This window comes from Megalops cyprinoides, chromosome 13 (assembly GCF_013368585.1).
Source record: "Megalops cyprinoides isolate fMegCyp1 chromosome 13, fMegCyp1.pri, whole genome shotgun sequence".
Taxonomy (NCBI): Eukaryota; Metazoa; Chordata; class Actinopteri; order Elopiformes; family Megalopidae; genus Megalops; species Megalops cyprinoides.
In genome coordinates, this window is record NC_050595.1 from 30,888,688 (window position 1) to 30,902,508 (window position 13,821).

Genomic DNA, 13,821 nt, shown 5'->3' on the forward strand with positions numbered 1-13,821 from the left:
GGGTAGTGGCAATTTAAAGGCCATACCTTCTGAACTGTAGCCTCCTCTTGATGAGGCTTACCTTAATCAGTCCTTTGCATGATCTTTCCAGTGTGCTTTCTCTTCATTCATTCCTCCTGTGTTGTTTGTGAATAGGAATGTTTTGAGTCTGCTACTGTCTGCTTTGATTTGATCTTGCTGTGTATTTTAATGACCTGGTCCTGGAGACTGTGGCCCTTAGTTTCTGCAGGGGACAGAGATGACCCAAACCTTTAAGTTCACTGCTTTTAATTGACAGAGCCTTTTCTAGAGATACATCCACATTTAAAATGGTAATGGAATATGTTCTGATATCCTGTTATATGTCCTAAAGAAGCATGGTGCCAGAAATGGCCTGTATGTACTGGTTTTAACTGTATTTTTCTGCAGTAAGTAGCTAAGAAAACATTCCTGTTGTCATGCATTAGAAAAAATGGCATATTTGTTGTTTTAGTTAAAATAAAAGCATAGTGAGCCCATTAAAACATGATCACTACCAAAGCATCCCATCATATTTAGGATTCATAACAATTTTGAATTATTGATCCGTTAAAATTGATTTGCTGTTAATTGTTTCACACAACACGGGGTGTTTGCTTAGAGGTGTAAACGGCAAAATCAATTTACAGTGACCGTCCATAGCTGTCGCTTCAATTAAGTGGCAATCAAGTGTGACCCCAGGTGTAGAGCATTTCAATATCAGTACGGGAATTAAATTACAACCTAATTGTCAGGCACAGAATTAATCTGACTATGGCTGAGCAGGATTCTTCATTTTGCAAATCATTCTCAACCTAACAGCGCTCATTAAAAAAAAAATCAACCAGTTATTGCTGTGGCGCAATAAGCTGCTACCTCTGTTGCTTGGGAAGATTTAACACGCCATCGTGTTTATCATTCCCATATTTGTGCGGAATGAATGGTTTGGACACACTAAACACCATGAGGTGTTCATAGGCTACAAATATTATTGGAACCCTTGAGTAAACAGCCTGCCATCTTAGGCACGGCCAAGACAAGGCAACTGAGTGTATGATTCTGTACGCAGTGTGGGCCTCACTTTCTGATTGCGTGGGCGGCTGTGAGTTACCTGCTTTGGAAGTGATGTGCTAGCGGTGCACATTGGCTTAATGCAGTGGCCCCTGCCGCGGCTATCAGGCGGTGGAGTGAGCGCTTGGAAGTGAGCTGCAGGTGACAGCAGAATGGTGAGGCAACAGAAGGATCTTAGCCAAGGCACTTCCCTCCCATGTCACTGCATTAAATATGCGTGAGATGGAGGGGAGGGGGAGAGAATGTCTACACGGCAGCGGCACCCAGAACAATAACAACACACTTTGGCTCTTACGTAACAATGGATGACTTTTTAAAAATAAAGCAATTGTAAATATTTTAGAATCCTTGCTTCTAGAAATGCTGACACAGTATGGCTGTGAGTCTCACACCTGAACACTGTTCTGCTGCGGCTTACCAAAAGCCTTCCAGAAATGTCACCAAACATATCCACTTTATCGCAGACGCAATGAATAGAACTGTACTTTTCACACCTCTCTATGATGTCAAATCAAGCTATTATATCGAGCCAGTTCAGATCGTTATTTTAATTCAGACCTTCTTAAATAGTTACATAGAAAGCTCCTTTTTAATAATAGGTACTACTCAGACTAAGAGATATATAAAAGGAAACACAGTACTTTTTGTCAATGGGCAATTAATGTCAACAAAGGGAAAACTCTATACAGCTTTCATGAATTTCTCCCGCACTGGGATAGACTGCAGCCAAACCACTCCACTTGTTTTCTTTTCTCATAGCCTAGATATAATTAACATATGAATTATATTTGTTCATCACTCAGCACACGGCTTTCATTTTACATTGTTAATCGAGTTTTGTCTCACAGTGTATCTATGAAAACAATTCAGGTAAAGCCCTGACTTCAGGTACTTCAGCACTGTCCCATTCAGGATTACAAATTCTCCAAACCTTTTATTTACAGGCTCAGTTTCCCAAGTGCTGCTCCACACTGCAGCCCAGAATATGCACACCATTCATACAACAAGGCTACCAACAGCCTGAACACAGCAGGTACACCAGGATCCTGCTATGCTGAACCAAATGTCACCTGGAATGATGAACCTCACAGCTGTACAAAAACATTAAGCCCTGGGATCTCTGTCCACTACTGTTTTATTGCAAAAAACCTGAAGCTGATGAGGTGAACTGCCAACAGAGACTGACATCTATTGGTCCGCTGATGAAGGTGAAAACTGAAGTACCTAAATGTGTAGCTGCACAATGTGTAGTTGGGGGGGGGGGTGCTCATGTGAGAAAACTACACCAACATGACAAACAGACACACTAAAATTGATTTCATTATAAATGTAGGCTCATGCCACATGGGGCTCATTGCAGCTCCACCCTGCATGAGTCTGTGCATCAAGTTGTTCTGATCCATTGACATAGTTTATTTTCGACACACAGGGCCCAGCTTGAATCTCACTGGTCTCATATTTCACTTGCTCTCTCTACCTGTCTCCTGCATTAACAGTGCAGCCTGTGTGGGCCAACAGAGGTGCAGTGGAGCTTGATGAATTCACTGTGCAAGCACAGAGGTGCCCTCTGATATATGACTCTAGTGGCAAAAATACACAAGAAACATCATGGGAAGGCTTCCTTTAAAAGGTCAGTGGTCAGTGGTCTTCCTAAATTTGCACATGAAAATGCAAGTGTGGTCCCACTCAGAACATAAACTAACCATTTTAAAGGCACATAATTGAGGCACTTAAATGCAAGATCCCCTCAATCAGGCAACCAGTGAGTTCAGCCCCCATTCCCCTTAATCAAATATCTGGCTTCCCTGGTGTAGTTTAATGCAATGCAAGGGACACATGAAGGAGACATGTCTGAAGGACACTTGGCCCACTGCAGGGGTTGTATAGGAAAATAACACGGCTCATGAACACCAAGTGCTGCAAACCACTAGTCTTGCTGTCATTCAATAAAACAAACCCATGTTTGGATTCATTGTGTCTGCCACTGCAGCTAGCCGAAACATCAAGCCTGCTAAATTGCGGGTGAATGATCACCCAATGTTAAATGAATTTCTGCTAGCTCCACTGATTTAAAGTCATCAGCTAGTGGTTTCCTTTCATGAAGGTTTTGCTTATCTTTTTGACACATTTATACTGATTAACAGCCACCACGCAAACATATACAACAGATGCAATCCACTGGTCCCGACGGAGATTTAAATTAAATCAACAAAGTGTTTCAAAGCAAATCCTCTAAAAGTTACCAATTATTACAAGCATTGACATAAGTCAGCCAAACCTCCAAAGTACAGTCGCATTAGTTATGACACAAAAAGACTATATTTTCACTGGATACTGTAAATGACATATTAGGGATACTAATAAACAAAATGTGCTTTCTTCTCTTGCTCACAAAAAGAATGACAAGATAACTCCACAAAGTGCGAGTCCATCTGTCCAAGCACAATTCACAAGATATACAGGGTATTAATATCCACTGTGACTCAGACCACACCACCCCATGAGCAGCTAAACTGTTAGCTGAAGAAGAGGTCATTTTTCAGCAAAGGACATGGTGAAATTTCTAAGTGGCCCACATTCAAACATTTTGATACGCACATGACTAAATGCAGATAAGGCAACAGTTTCACTTTTCACATACGCCTCTTCACAGGGGCATCAAACTAATATGATTGTCTTATGTTCCTTGCTTTACCCAATTTTACTATTTATTCATAATAAATAAATGTAAAACCATAAATAGCCATAAATGTAAAAATATTACGTATCAATGCAGCCAATGGTGTTTAGATGAAAATAGTTTCAGAATTATGCAACTTCTCTACCATCCTTGACATGCAAAATGTGATTGCCAGTCCATTTGGTATAGTGACTTCAAATGTCCTTCATAGCGGCACTAAACAAGCCATGAACATACAAATTCGCTCCAATCAAATTCATCAGACTTTCAAGTAAACGCCAGCTGTCCAGTTGATTAAAATACGTAATGCCTCGTGTACTATAAATCTAGACTGAACATACAGTAAACAGAGGCAGCGCTCCCTGGCTAAGGCAGCATAGAGGGATATTAGAGTGTTCTTTTAGTAGTTGTGTTAACGCCAGCAAGTTTTCGTCGTTTGAATTACCAAGGCGCTAAGTGCCCTGCACTGTCATTTGGCCGTCATGAAATGAAAATTCAGTACCAAATATTATACCGCTATACTTTAATGCCGACAGCTGTCGCCGACCAACGGTTCAGAAACGGTTCCGTTGAATCCACTTAGTTTGAGGAACCTCCCTAGTTATCTTTTTAAATTAGGTAAAATATATTGCGTAGAGCGGGAAATAATCGCAACAGTGTGCGGGAAATTATTATTTTGTTTATCTGTTCATTTCTTGCTTATCGAATCTTGTGCATTGTTTTGTAGTAACCACGTGGACTGTTAATGTACGTAAAACAGTCCATCCCGCAAACCAGTCTCAAAGTGAACGCATACGAATGACAAAACTACCATTTATTTCAAGTTCATTGCTCGAACACCTGTCCGTTGACAACGAAGCGCGTGCTCACAGTTACAGAAATTGCGCCCCGTAATAACAAACAGCAAGCATCTTACCTTGAACAGTTTCGCAGTCCTTTTTACAGAGAAAGGGTCATACCGCCACCCGCCCTCAGATGTTCCGCGTTTCAAAACCGCGGCCGTCTGCGTAAGAACTTCCTCCGACTACCACGGCACACTGGGCACGGAAGAGACCGCGGTAAGGTGGAGATATTCAGCGCAGCTCCTGGAGGCAACTCCAGACCGTAAGGAAATTCAATATGTAGTAACAGACACTCAACGCTGCGCGCACTGTGCCCGTCCGGCAGGGTTGGCGGAGCTGAGGGAGGGGAAAACGGTTTCATTTGGAAACGTGCACCTAACAACCAGCTACAGTAAAAGCAAGATTTTAAGGGGGAGGGGCTTGAAATGAATACCTGTCTTCCCTCGCAGACTCAGGTGTGACAGAAGCAGGGAAATGTCACACATAGGTATACGAGTGCATCCCATCAGCCATGTAAGAAGGGAAACCCCTGTTTTCCTCAAATAAAACCTACCCATAGTAAGATTTTTAAAATGCATACATATATTGTAAATTATTCCAGAATATTTGTTATAACTCTTTGCAGTGTTGTGTGTTCAAATTCAAAGGTGGGCTAAATTTTACCAGTACCAGTAATGTTATTAAATATTTGGTGACTATCCATATTTTCTCTTGTGTGGTGACAATCACAAAGGACTTTAGGGTGTTATATTTTCTGACATACAAATTGAGGTATTAATGAGATGTTTTGTTGTTGAGAGACACAGATGCGAAATATGTTGTCTGAGACAACAGAGAAATAGGTTGCATTCAGGGGAAAAAAACAAAAAAAAAAACTGACAGACCAATGCCTTGTATTTGGAATAGGAGGGCGGTGGTTGTTGGTGGTGTTGGTAGGTTGGAAGTAGCACACCTCAGAATGTGTCAATTCACTTTTTGTCGACACTGTGTTGACGTACTCTCAGGCGATGCCTCTGATGAACTGGCTTGTCTGAACAGAACTGTATTGCCATTGTAGCAGTACCCCCATCTGCTCCTCCTCCTCAGGGAAAGAAGATTCCAGAACCTTTCTGCTCATATTTTCTGTATGTGGAGGCTCTGAAAGAACAGGGATTTGCACTCCAATCTTAACCAGGCCCCATGTGGGAATGGGGCTGAGAATAAAATATGTGTGTAATATGGTAGGACTAGTTAGAAATTAAGGTCAGCATAATATCTCAGAATTAGCAGGCAAAAAACAGTGACCACATCGCTGCATTTACTGTGAGGTCTGTGGAGCTCTCAACCAATAGATCCTCCGGATGATGATTCATAATTAAACACTGCTGTGTCCAGAGCCAGTGCAAGTGCCTTTCATCCGTGAAGGGTTAATCCATAGTCACGCTGGCTGCTTTGAAATGGCACACTCTCTACGGTTTATGCCTCCACTGAATCCTCGTCATGCAGCATCTTTGGTCAGGGCTTCAAAAGAAGCCCTGTTTTCCGGATGTGCGTACCCCTCATCCTCCACTAAAACCATTTGACTCTGGAAGGCAGAGAGTAACTTACGCAAAATTAATGGACTCACCATGGCAACAGCCTTTGTTATATGATGAAGTCAATGATAAGCACGGCAACAGTGCCATTCTTGCCTATCTAATCCGCTGGCACATCATGTAATATTTACATTTCAGATGAAGCAGATACCTTAAGTAGCTGTCAGTCTCTCTACTCAGTCAGTGTCAGGACTGTGATGCTTCTCTCTGTGTCCTGAGAAACCAGATATCTCACTGAAATTCTGCAGCAGAGTGTTAATGGCTGCCAGTGCCTGTTTAGTTTTAACTGAATGAGTGGTGCTGTGTTCATATATTTATTCTTGTGAGATTGTGAGTTTGGATTTTGTTGTTTTGTTGTCACCTTTAATATGCTCATCCTACCTGTCACTGCTTGATATTATGGTGTGAAACAATTTCTACAATTTGTCTGGCTTCAAAATGTCAGTTTCTTGATATGTTCACTTTCTTCAAATGTAAATATATTGCCACAACCATGAACAAACTGCTCTGAATAAGAGCAGTCCATATGGGTGTGCTCACATTCTATAATCTGTGTCAGGTGTGCATAATGAGTACCTCTATTTTGTGCATTTTTAACTGTGTGCCACAGCTGCTGGTCTTTGTACCATCCAGTCCTCAGTGATCAGGGGTGCAGGGGAGTCTTCTTCACCATGACAACGGGAGGGAGTCAAGCCAGTCATCAGTAACTCACTAATTAAAGCCTGAGTGCACTTATTACATGAAGACAAACATCCCTGATGCATTCTGAATAATGTAAAATGAAACAAGGATTTCACCTTCCGAAAATGTTAAATCCCTTTAAATTTCATTGTGTTTTTATTGTTGTTGCACTTCAAGATAACAGCAGCTACTGTAGGTGATTTCACCTATTGAAGCCTACCTCAGAAAATAGGACATATCTGACTCTAAGAAGGATACTTCTTTTAGCAGTGGATGAGGAAATATGTGGAAGGAAAGGAAAGGGTAATCACTGGGAAATACTGTAATTCTGAAACCTCAAGTTATAGTCATAACCCCCACCCAATATTTCTGCTTTTGGCAGCAGTTGATGTAAACTACTGATAAATTCTGTCTGACTTCTTCATTTTCCTTTGACCTCTTTCACATTTTTTCCCAAATGTGAACAAAGCGCATGTTCAGCTTGTATGCTCTATCCATAGGACACTGCAAAGACTGAACGTCAGACAATTCAGGGATTTTCAGGTAGGAAAATGTGTTTTTTAATGCATGTGAATGTAAGCACATACAGTACAATGAAAGGAATGAAAAGCATATCACATTTCAAATCATATTTCATTATCTGACTTAAATTTCACCCATGTGATCTGTTAAGTGAGTAAAGAACATGTGGGACCTGGGATAATGGTCCCATGATCTTGTTGAAAATGGTGAATTTGCTTCATGCCACACAAATTAATAAACCATACATGTTTCGAAACTTCCATCATTTATGCCGCTCTTTCTGGAACCCACAGAAAAAAAGCTGTTGCAAATAGTTTGAAACAATAACAAATTCAGTTTCCCATGAAGATGTGAACAACTTCCTTCTTCTTACTCGGGCCTTTCCCAGCAAAGTGTGTTAGACAATCAAAAGAAATGCAGCCACTCATGTGACATTTTCTATCTCCTGTTTAGAGAGTATAGGACATAAAAATATATAAGTTTCCAGAAGAGTGGTTTTGTGTCTTCTGTACTGCAAGCCTATTGCTTTCAGTGTGGTGTGAATAATTCTTCATGAAAACTTGAGGATATATCCTGTCAGGCAATTGTGCAAGGCATGCACAGCAGGCCCCTCTCTCGATATCATTGAGTCAGGCTCTCTGTTCGTGAATGGAAGCTGAATGTGACTACGAGGAAAGGAAGCAGTTCTCAAGTCTTTAGATTAGCTTCAGACATTGCGACAAAAATATATTTACATTTATTCATTTGGCAGATGCTTTTATCTGGAGAGACTTACAATCAGGGTTTGACAATTCACTGCATTCATATTGAATCTCCTTTGCCATCCCTGGAATGTGGTGCCATTGTAGGAACCATTACCATTACGGGAGTAAGTGTTGTCTTTGGTCATACAACTTTAAACCATTACAACCAATTTCCAGCCATCGGGTTTGTAGTGACATAAGATTACATAGCTACAATGCATTCAGCACTGAGCCTATTCCACAAGTGCCACCAGACTTCTATCTTCTGTGCTTAAATTGCAATTAATTTTACCACTACTACATTTACAGCTACATTTCATTACAGTTTTGGGAGGGGGAGTGCCCAAATGTAGCCTAAAGAGGTGCGTCTGCAGCAGAAACGGACAGTGCTCTGACAGTAGTGGGACCAGCAGCATTATGACTAGGGGCATGAGCTGACTGTTAGAGGGATGTATGGATGTCTGTCGCTGACATGCGACAGGGGTGTTGAAGGGAAGACAATGTAGAGAATAACCTCGGATTGTTGGAAGCTGCTTCAATTTTAGTTTCAAAATAGCAAGCTTTAGCAGATGAAACAGAAGTGGGAAAAGATGAAAGAAGACATTAATAAGGTTAGAGGGCAGATTTGATTTTTTACATTCCCTGTTGGCACACAGGGCCTCAGACAACTGTAGGTTTGAAAAGGATGCAAAGCCTGGAGATGACTGGACATCAAGACTGTCAAGAATAGATGACAGTGTTGACAGCGGTGAGGATGTTGCAATGTCTACAGGTAGTTGCAAAAACTCTTCCACACTTGGCAGAGAGGAAATCACTTTATTTGAATAAATTGTAAGCATTATTTCTTTAGAGTGTGACTACTGATGTTGGAGCTGTTGTGGCAGGCCTTTGTGAAAGGATGAGTGAGATGGGCACAAATTATTAGAGAATTGAAGTGGGGTCCCTTCAAACTGCTTTTGGTTACCAGTGAATACAAGATCAAGATAGCTGTCAGCCCTGTCTGTAAGGAAGGACTGTACCAGACTAAAACTGAAGGAATGAAGAAGTGGTGAACAGACTTCAAACTGAGGGTTATGTTTAGAGAAATCCCCATAAAGGATCATTGGGACATCATCTCACAAAGCAGAGTTGAAAAGGGTGTCTCATCCAGAGAGCTCTGGCGTGCCATAGACATTACATTAAATAGTGTACCACAATGTGATTTGTTGGGGTTAGTTAATGACAACCGGAAGCAGAGAGGAGCGGTAGGATTGAGTGTCAGCATGAGTTCCTTATGTGCGCCAGTTATCCTGCCCTCGGAACAGTAAAGTTGTATGGGAGAAGGAGTACACCATAAACTGCGGTGCCAATGTGTCTGCGTTATGAGGTGATATTCAAGTCTCAGTTAAAGCAAGGAATCTAAGGGATAGAAGGGACACATATTGCAAGATGGGTTGATGAGTTTTTTGAATAGCTGATTGACAGCTCCATAGGCCTCCATTGACTGTCAGGCTAAGGTTGGGACAGCATGCTGGATATGTTAAGTAGATAGGAGAGCAATGCCAAAGGTGGCAGTGTCTAGAGGATTTAATCAAATAAAGCAATTATGTTTTGCATGCTCATGCTTTTAATCCTGTCACTTTGCTCCCATGGTTGCAAGTAAAACCTTGTGTCCATTTACAGTCTGAGACTCTGAGTTGACGTTTGCCCTTTGAACAAGAGAATGACAAGGGCTACTCCTGTAGCATGATTTCTTTTTCAAAACTGATGTATTGATAAAATTGTTGAATTGATCGGAGAAACATTAAACGTTAGTCACAAGTGTATAAATATTATACTGTCTAGATTGACTATGGGTTTGGGTATGTGCGTACTCTGAACAAAGCATTAATGAATGATCCCATTAACTCCTTCAACTGGGACAAAGTTTCAAAGGAAGAGGGTGCTTCAATCTCACCTACTGTCTTTTTACTGTTTAAAAAAAAAAACATGAGTTCTATCAGTCTATCTTCCTCTCTGACTGGCTTTCAGAACTTACTTGAATTGAGAGAAACTGTAGAAGGTATAACAGAGCCAAGCAGAACAGCCATATTGGATGGAATTCAATCAAAAACCCTGTTAAAATTTTAAAGACATTTCCAGCCAATTCGCTATATCTGGTGAAAGACTATTGTCTCTGCAGCATGGTTCGCACACAGAATGAAGACTCAATGAGCTTGGAGGACTGGTATCACCATGGAAACCATTTGAACAATGTCCAATGGTGGACTCTGGTTTTAGATATATGGGCGGGCCTTCTTCTATTTGAAGACTGCGTTGCACATGTGCTGTCCCCAGGGGCTCCTCATCAGAGAATGGCAGTCTGATTCTGTAAGCAAGCCTAACAAGACCAAGCATATGATTTTAATGTGTTAGACAGAGTACCCAACATATGAATGCATGTGCATGGAAGAAATAAACTGATAAAGACCATGTACCACAAACTCCTATATTATTACTATTTTATAATTATAATTTAAAGACAAAATTATTGAACTATAGCTACAATGACATAAAATGAACAAACATAACTAATTTACTTGATATTTTGAAATACAAACAGACTGCTATTTAAAAAAAAAAAACATAGTAGCTTCACACATGAACACACATGACAAAGTGGCCAGTCTTTATGCCGATAATACCATATTACAGATATTAAATAGACTCATGTGGTGATTGCACAGGAGTTTTTCCTCACTGAATTGTACGCTGTACATTGACAGATTGAGTGTCATCGGCATGTTAAGCAACACTAAAAGTGGGTTATTTGGATTTAGAAATTCAGTCAGTATGTCATTTAATAAGACTTAACATCTGTATAGCAATTAGTCCTTTAATCTATCAAGCATTAATTTAATATATCAAACTGTCCTTTCTATGAACATACCAGCAGCATGTTTTGTTATTAATATCTGTTAATATTACTACTACTACATATATTGTTTATCAATACTAAATAGATCCTAAGGATTACTTTTTACTTACATATGTGAGTCACTACTTAATGCATGTAAAATAATAGTAGATGGGTAGTAAAAGTTTTAACAATCCTTTAATTATTATTGAACCTACTTTTAAAGTGTTATTAATGATAAACTTTTAAATCCACAAAAATGATATGAAAAATTATCCATTTTATGTGGAGAGAATAAACATACTGTTCCTACTCATGTAAGTGTTCCTGAAGGTGACTGTGGCATACCAAAGAAAAAGGACCCAACAGGACTGGAAAAGACACACATGGCACGTTCATCCTCATGTGTCTGAGCTCAGCCTGAACGTGTTTGAAACCTCACATCTGATCTGTCATATACAGTGCAGTGCTTTTGTCAAAAAGCAAAACAATCTTCTCCCGAACAATAAAATCTTATCATTACACCCTTAGAGAGAGAAGAGTATCTTATCACCCAGCCTCCTCACACACCTGCATACACCCTTTGTGCTTTGTTTACATTATAATTGGTAGGCAAATGTGGCCTTAATTTTCAAAAAAGAAAGCAACACATAATCAATATCATGAAAAAAGCATGATCTTGAAAGATGGAGGAGACATTGGTTAGTCATTTCAGAGGAATCAACAACATGCTTTGCTCTTGTGTGGAGAGGTTTTACTGTGGCATGCCTTGAAGCCACAACGTCTTTGTAGAATCTTTTCTATGCTCAATAAAATAGACAGCCATTAGAGGACAAGTGCAGGCACCAGGTATGTATGTAATTTATACATGGTATAAATGTAATGTAATGTAATGTAGGTAAATAACACACAGCTTGCATCACTCCAGATGTTACTGTGCACACTGTTGTCTTAAAGTACTGTGATATGGGTGCACTCAAGAGCTGCTTCAGAACCTCTCCTTAAGTCTCCTAACTGAAACCCATGAATAATTGCCTCAGAGACTAAGACAACACAGGACAATCTGTTCAAATTTGATTAGGAGGTGCACATCTGTGTCAGAGAGGAAATCGCCAGTTGAGCTCAGCAGATGTGCTTTCTTGGCCCTACGAATCATGCGATCGACACATAATTTCATCAGTATGTAAATAGCAGGCTGTCATTGTGTCTGAAAAACGTGATAATGGAGGCAAGCTCACGTGTTGGAACATATGTTTTCAACCTCAGTAATGGATGAACACATAAATGTGTTTCAGACTGATTCAACCAAATGGAGCAAAGCAAAGGCAAACTTTGGCAATGAACCACAATGAATTCTATTACCCAACAGGGAAGCGAAACTTTGGCTATTGGGCCACACCTTGGACTTTGGTGATAGACTCCCATATTCAAGTCACTTCAGGTCAAAGATTATTATTTCCTAATGAAGAACTGGGGCTGATGACCCAGAAATGCATGGCTGTGGTTATTTTCGGCTTGAATGGAAAGCCATTTGAGCTGTGAACGGGTTCATTCATGTAAATGAGTTCACTGTGGTGATGCACTGTCCGGCAATAGAATCTTCCTCCTTGTGAGAAACGTCTGACATAATAATTAGAGCCCTCCTACTGCAAAATACTGTGATCAGCGTGAGAATAGTTTGACCTAAAACTTAAGGCACTGTCAGCTGATTTTTGTTTCCCAAAAACTTTTTTTGTTCACTTGAACTGTAGCTCATTTGGATACAGTAGAAGCAATAACAACTCTATGGAACAGCACAAACAACGTTACCTGTAAGCATCTTCTTCGCTCTAATATTGCACTTCGCTCTAATAAGTACTAATTCTTACATAATCACATAACCTGTGTTATGCTGTACATGTGTGCATAAATCACCTTGACTCCCTCTACACACATTATCTGTTCTCAGTGCACTTTGAACACAATATTTGTATCAGGTCCATAGTTAATGTGCTAATGGATTAAATGGATGCCCTGGATGCTATATGTAAATATTAGCTGTTTACAGCAGGCACATATTTTTACTTCCAGTTAAATTCTTAGTGTTTGATACCTTTTATTTTCATGACAACACAAACTACTAGATGCCTTTAAAATGTTCAGAAATATCACGCACAGAGAACAACCCCATTCTGTATTTCCATGTCTGTCTAAAGCATGCCCTTCATAAAATTAGCCATGAAAAGAAAATGAAGAAACAGTGAAGAATAAGACTGCAATCAATGAGGAGGTGCATTTGATGTAAAAAAAAAACAACTTAAGAACAGATGGATCACATTTAGATGAGAAATTTTGTGATTGTGTTAATCATAAAGCTTTTCTCCCTTAATCAAGTGTGCACTTCAAATGGTCCTACAATTGAAACGCATTAGTACTGAATGATGTTAACCAAAATGCCATCTCTCTTATAAGGGCAAATGAAACAAAGCCGTGAGCTGGCTTTCAGTGGCCAACGATTTTGATCTGGGCACCGAACATGAGCTTGGTTTATTTCTCATTTTGCAGGTAGCAGTTTGATTGTACTTAAGCACTCCTCCTGATGCTCAACAATACGTTGCCATAGAAATTGCCATAGGGTTCTGTCTGGCTGGTTTCTGAAGTGTCCTCACAAGAAGGAGTGATGGCAAAAAGAGATAAGCCATTGGATGTTAAAAGACAGGTGGAACAAGGCTAAAATATAGCCGCCTGGTGGAGGAGGACAGTACTGGAGGGAATGCACTGACGTCTTAGACGGAACCATAACACTAACAGTGGAACAAAACTGGAAAATAAACACAGCTGTCCAGGTCTGATAAAA

At 40.1% G+C, this 13,821-nt stretch overlaps 1 protein-coding gene across 10 annotated transcripts in view; it reads right to left on the bottom strand.

Annotated features, from left to right (window-relative positions):
- Window positions 1-4,858, bottom strand: part of LOC118787665 (SH3 and multiple ankyrin repeat domains protein 2-like) — a 165,907-nt gene extending 161,049 nt beyond the window's left edge. For 9 of the 10 annotated variants that reach the window (XM_036543226.1, XM_036543224.1, XM_036543223.1 and 6 more), the window contains exon 1: window positions 4,665-4,858. The gene's annotated coding sequence lies outside the window, so the exon portion shown is untranslated. Of the gene's footprint in view, window positions 1-61; window positions 224-1,108; window positions 1,155-4,664 lie in introns of those variants that run through there. The other variant, XM_036543219.1, reaches the window with a different exon arrangement.
- Between the last annotated feature and the right edge of the window lie 8,963 nt (window positions 4,859-13,821).